We start from the raw sequence: 6,700 nt of genomic DNA, 5'->3' as shown, positions 1-6,700 counted from the left end.
ATCTTTACAGTGACATCCTTAAAGCAAAGACGCATGAGCAACATCCTATCAGAACCGAATTTATTGTTCCTGCATGAAGGCATAAACATGGCAGATGGTATGCAAACAACACAAGCACATGATTGTGTGCAAAAAGTGTACATGGAGGAACGCATTAGACCTGATTTACAGACTGAACTCATACCACATTCAAATGTACTTTACACAGATGGTTGCTGCTTCAGGTGTGAGGATGGGTCTTTGAGATCAGGATTTGCTGTGGTACAGCAGAATGGTGTTGAGTACGAGGTACTGAGCTCAGGGCAGCTAGAAGGTCATCAGTCAGCTCAAAAAGCTGAAATTCAGGCAGTCGTTGAGGCTTTGAAATTGAGCAAAGGAAAAGAGGTTACAGTGTACACAGACTCAGCATATGCGTATGGTGTAATTCATGTACAATTACCACAGTGGAAAAGAGCAGGTTTTCGAACAGCAGGTAATAAACCAATTAAACATGAGGAACTCATTAAGGAGTTAGCTGACAGTTTGATGTGGCCAGCAAAAGTGGCGGTTGTGAAGTGCAAAGGTCATGATGTTACACAATCAGACACAGCGGAAGGAAACAGGCAAGCTGACAGAGCAGCCAAGATAGCTGCTGGCTATTTGCCAAGAGTCCAGATGGTGACAGTGGAAGAGGAATGTCAGAAAGTGAATCAATGGGATGAGAAAACTGTGGCAGAGGCTCAGGCTACAGCCTCCCCAGAGGAAAAGACATTATGGTTTAACAGAGGAGGTCAGAAAATAGGTGAATTTAAAGTATGGGTAGGACCGAATCAGAAGTAGATCTTGCCTATGACTTTAAAACAGGCAGTGTTTCAGGAAGCACATGGATTAGCACACGTGGGATGCAGACAAATGTTAAGAAATCTTCGACAATGGTCACACCCGCATCTGAAAGATATGGTAACAGCATATGTTGACACCTGTACTGTTTGTTTAAAGTACAACATTCGACCTACAGTAAAACCTGAACGAGGTTCTTTTCCTCTCCTGCACCGACCGGGACAGGAGGTGATTCTAGATTACACTGATATGTTGGAACCTGTTAAAGGGTTCAGATATGTATTGATGTGTGTTGACGCATTTACAGGGTGGCCAGAAGCCATACCTGCAAGAAGAGAAGACAGCAAAACAGTGGTGAAGTTTCTGATTAACCATTACATCCCCAGACACGGTTTCCCAACAAAAATAAGATCAGACAATGGCACACATTTTAAAAACACAGATCTGCAGGCTGTGGAAAAAATGTTAGGCCTAAAACTTGCTTTTGGAACCGTGTACCATCCTCAATCTCAAGGGAAGGTAGAAAGGATGAACCAGAACATAAAACAAAAATTGGGCAAAATCTGTGCACAGACTAAATTGAACTGGGTTGATGCATTACCAATTGCCCTAATGAGCGTGAGAACTTCTGTTAATAATGGAACTGGCTTTTCTCCCTATGAGTTAACTACAGGAAGACCCTTTCCAGGACCAACTGTATGCTTATTGACCAGTGAGGAGGACCGTAAAATGGACCATAAGGTATACTTTGATGAGTTAAAAGCATTAGTGTCTAACTTTACTCAGCAGGTTCACCACAAACAGAGCCTAACAGAAAGACCAGAGGAACCTGGTCTCCCCACCGCGGAGTGGGTCTTGCTGAGGGTCATTAAAAGGAAGTGGCAGGAGCCCAGGTGGACGGGCCCTTATCAGGTTACAGAGAGAACGTCCCACGCAGTCCGCCTCAGAGGAAAGGGGGACGTTTGGTACCACTGGAGCCAGTGTGCGCCTGCCTCAGAGCCAGGAAGAGCGAGAGAGCTGGCAGAAACCATCTAAAGTCGTAAAACTGGACATTCATGTCTTGTAGACCGAAGCAGCCTGGTAAAGTTGCGTGCGGGCCCTGAAGGACTTTGTTTGAGTAGGGTCACTGGGTGCTGGAATATCCACATTTAGTACAGACACCTAGATACGACAAAAACACGACATCTTAGAGTCTCACACTTCATGAAGAAAACTCAGAGACATAGGAGGATCGGTCTCTGAGCACCCCAGGGTATGCCCTGAGTACTTGTGATTGTAACAATATTGTATGACATGTGTACTAACCATTTTTCTCTTATCTTTTAATTGCAGTCTTGATTTAGAGCGCATCCATTTATTTACTTAGCTTGAAAGTATTAAGTATATTCAGTTTGTAACGTTAAAAAGAAATACCTATAATTAATTATAAGCAGTATATTAACAGAGTGTTATTTTGTATTCATTTTGTGTTAAAGGAACGGCTTGACTGGCTGTCTGCTGTGGAGGTCGCTGTGCGAGACATCTTCATTAATTGAGTATAGTTTCAGTTTACAAGATCAAAATGCGGTGGTCATCAAAGTACGTTATGATAGGGATAGGTGCTTTGTCATCCATAGTGTTGTCACTCATTTTCTCGTTTGAATATTTCTGCATCATTCCCGGTTTACCAGAGTGTGAGCAGACTGGTGAAACAGGCAGGGTGAGAAGGAGTGTGACACCACACACAGTCATGAAAGATGCGTATGCCCTTCCGGTGCTGAAAGTAGAGTATCCCAAAGACACCACCACTACCCTAAGCCTGCCAATCTGTGACATGTTTTATTGTACGGATTACCGTATTGCGAATGCAGCCTTTTATATTTGTCCATGTCCCAATCCATCCAAATGTTTCTGGTGTCCTGAGTGGAATTATGTCACGTTGTATTCAGGATCATGGAAACCTGATATGTCTGGACATCTGACTAATTACAGAGATTGGTGGAGGGCACATGCCACCTTGGCAAAAAATAACAGACACTTGTTATTGTCCTTTGAGTATGTTCGAACTTGGAATAAGTTAACCAGCACAAAGCGTGAGATGATCTACACCTTGGTGACGGAACCCATTTATGTGCTTGTAGCCGCGGATGTCACTGGCAAGGACCCTTTCCGGGTGTTACAACTTGCTCTTACAGAGTTGCCAGCCCAAGATCCTACTCCTCCTCCGACCCAGGAGTCATCGCTCCCAATGCCTATGCGAATTGATAGTGTTGACTATACCAGCTTAACCCCTGTGGATGTGATTGCTATGTCCACTGGCTATACTGACTCTAACATTTGGTTAGCTTGGCTCGCTGAGGCTGCTAGACAGGCTTCTTTGTCTGAATGTGTAGCTTGTGCTGCAGCTCGACCAAATTTGTACACCCAGCCAGCTCCATTACACCTAGAGGACGCTTGGGGATTTCATTGCATGTTAAGTTTGACTATGAGAAAATATACTAAGAATTGCACTACATTAGCTCAGCTATTCCCAATTATTTCTAATATAACCAAATTAGGCTCGTTTGCTCCGGTAGAACGATTTGACTATTACTGTTTTAATTACACCTCAACTGCAAATAAAAGAGTTGCCTTAGGACAAATTCAGAATGAATGGTGTAACATCACGCAACAAAATGTCTCTGACAACACCCGTGTGGGTAAGGTGGCTCGCGCTGACCTGTATTATTATTGTGGTGGTCGACGTTTACTAACACATATCCCTCAGGATTCTGTGGGATTGTGTGCATTGGTACGCTTAGCTGCATCGTTAACCTTGATTGGCCCTCGTTTGGAAGTTTTAAATGACACCTCCATCTCTCCCATTAGGAAGAGACGTTCAACTCATAATTTTGACCCCACTGTGGGCTCTACTACTTATATTGATGCCATAGGAATCCCTAGGGGAGTTCCTGATGAGCACAAATTAGTAGATCAGATTGCGACAGGTTTTGAAAATTTACCTGTTGTTTCAGCATATTTCCCAATTACACCAAATAAAAATGTTGATCGAATAAATTACATACATTACAATGTCATGCGTCTGTCCAACCTTACCAGAGACGCTGTTGAGGGCTTAGCGGAGCAACTAGCTCCGACTTCTCTGATGGCTGTGCAAAACAGAATGGCTCTTGATATGCTTTTAGCTGAGAAAGGAGGTGTGTGTAGCATGTTTGGTGACTTGTGTTGTAGTTTTATTCCTAATAACACTGCCCCTGATGGAAAAGTGACCCGTGCACTTGAAGGTTTGAGAACGTTGTCTAATGAGATGAAATCTCACTCTGGTGTAGATAATCCTCTTGATGAATGGCTCTTCAAAGTGTTTGGCCCCTGGAAGCAGATGATTGTGTCCATGTTAATGTCCATTGCAGTATTTGCAGCTATTTTAATCACATGTGGATGTTGTTGTATTCCCTGTCTGAGATCTCTGTCAGTACGTCTTATCACTTCCACTTTAGAGAAGCGTGACCCTGAGATAGCTCGTCAGCTCCTAATGCGCAGAGGATATGAACTTTCTGATTTTGAGATTCAACCACTTCGGCGCAGAGAAGCATATTCTTCCACTTGATGTCGACCTCTTTAGATGAGGTCGAAAGGGGGAATTGTTGTGGAAAAATATTTTGTTCCTTTTGAATCTGACTCCCAATTCTTATTTTATTTTGAAATTGACCCACTTCCTGTTTTACTTTGAAGAGGCTCCCCCTAGATTGATTTCCTTCCTGTTCTGTGAAAAAGGAACGCCCTTTTTCCACAGAACAAAGGGATGTGGGGAGTTCTTTCCTTGTGTGAGTGAGCTGAGAGACGCAGAGCAGCCAGCAGCAGTTTGGAGCAGAAAGACAATGCAGGTTGTATTGTACAGATTAAGGGATGCATCCTGATTTTAATATGTTAAAATAACGACTGCATTTAACTAACCCACTGTTTATACTTGTGAATCTGTGACAACTTTATTACTTCTGTGTTACTTTACTTATTAAATATTCCTAAACTTGAAGGTGCGTCTGTTGTATCTGATGTGCAATGATTTGACTGACCCCTGCAGGATTGAAGCGGTAACTACAGAACTCGGGTGGAGAAAATGAGATAATACACAACACTGGACCAGCGGTTCTGCAGCTGGTGTAGAAATCAGGGGGGACTGCAGCTGGCATGGGGACCAGGGGAGTTGTAACTGGTATAGAGACCGGGGGGGCTGCAGCTGGTGTGGAGCACTGTAAGATGCAATAAGTGGACTTTACTTAAAAAATTTATGCAAACTCGTTGCCTCAAAATTTTCAATTTTTTTAACTTAAAAATGTTGTTTGTTCAACTACTATGTATATGTTAAGTTTGCACAACTCAAATAACTTGATCATTTTGAATACATGTATGCATGTATGTAACAGTATGTATGACGGGAGTGGTTGCGCAGAGGTTAGAAGATTTGTCTTTCATCCGAAAGACTGCAGTCTGAGGAGCTGTACTAAGCTCAGTCTTATACAGTAAATAACACCTTCTCATAGTGGATCAACCAGTTTGATGATGTTATCACAGCATTGGTAGTTCAGTGGTAGAATTCTCGCCTGCGATGTGGTCGAGAGGCCCGGGTCCGATTCCCGGCCAATGCAGTAACATTTTCAGGAACAAAGTTTCAGCCTGCCTCAGCAATGACCACCACCTTCCAACATCAGTAGAGAGGAGAGGGATTCACTCACCACTCTCAGCAAGGACAAAAACATCATCATCCTCCCAGCAGACAAGGTGCACAGTGATTTGAACCAGAAAGACTATACCATACCATTTTATTTATAGAGCACTTAAAACAGCTACAAGGCCAACCAAAGTGCTGTACAGACAGAACAAGAGACAACACACGAAGCAATATACACAATGAAGTAAATCAAAAATATAGACATAAAATCGATGCACATAATAAATATGACGACTAACCAGTGTGGAGCATACAGGTTCAAAACACAGATCCTCTGGTGTTGAAAGATACTGGATAGTAGTGAGTTTTTAAACGGGATTTGAAAACCGAGAGGGAGGGGGCCAGTCTGTCAAGCAGAGGTAACTCGTTCCAAAGTCTTGGTCCTGCTACAGAGAAGGCCCTGTCACCTCTGCGCTTAAGACAAGTTCCTGGAACTGTGAGGAGCAATTGGTCCGCTGACCTCAGGGAACGTGGTGGGATATACGGTTGTAGCAGATCAGAGAGATGGGGGGGCGACACTGTTCAGCGATTTGTAGACATGCAGGAGTATTTTGAACTGGATTCTAAGGTGAACCGGTAACCAGTGCAGTGAGGCCAAAACTGGTGTAATGTGCTCTCTTTTGCCTGTACTGGTAAAAAATCGGGCTGCTGCATTCTGGACCAGTTGTAGTCGTGCAATGGAGGTCTGACTGATACTAAACAGGAGCGAATTGCAGTAATCAAGCCTAGATGTAATGAATGCATGTATTACTGTCTCCAGGTTATTTTTGGACAATATGGGCTTCAGTTTAGACAGCCGCCTCAGCTGGAAGAAACATGATTTAACAATCATGTTTACATGATTGTTAAGTTTCAGGGAAGGGTCCATTATCACACCCAGATTAGTGACTCTTTGTTTTTCTGACAGGGTTAGAGTGGAAAGATCAATGCAGTGGTTTGTGATCGTGTCGTTGGGAGGGAACAACATGACTTCAGACTTCTTTTCATTGAAACTTAAGATCATGAGCAAGTTATGACACTCCTTAGTGACTTAACCACTTATGAGCTGCTGAAAAGAGAGCCGAAATGGTTACAAGAAGAAGTTGATAGATCGCCTGAAAATTTTGGATCAGGACAAAGCTATTGACCCTATTCTGTACCACTGACTGTACCCAGGGGAGGCCACACCTAGTC

The 6,700-nt window shown here is 43.2% G+C and overlaps 1 non-coding gene across 1 annotated transcript; it reads left to right on the top strand.

Annotated features, from left to right (window-relative positions):
• Positions 1-5,369: 5,369 nt before the first annotated feature.
• On the top strand, positions 5,370-5,444 carry trnar-gcg. The gene has a single exon. It is a non-coding gene; the product is annotated as a tRNA-Arg (tRNA).
• The last annotated feature ends 1,256 nt before the right edge of the window (positions 5,445-6,700 follow it).

Source organism: Nematolebias whitei, chromosome 1, assembly GCF_014905685.2.
Source record: "Nematolebias whitei isolate Nwh7 chromosome 1, NemWhi1, whole genome shotgun sequence".
Lineage (NCBI taxonomy): Eukaryota > Metazoa > Chordata > Actinopteri > Cyprinodontiformes > Rivulidae > Nematolebias > Nematolebias whitei.
This window is presented reverse-complemented; position numbering and strand designations above follow the sequence as displayed.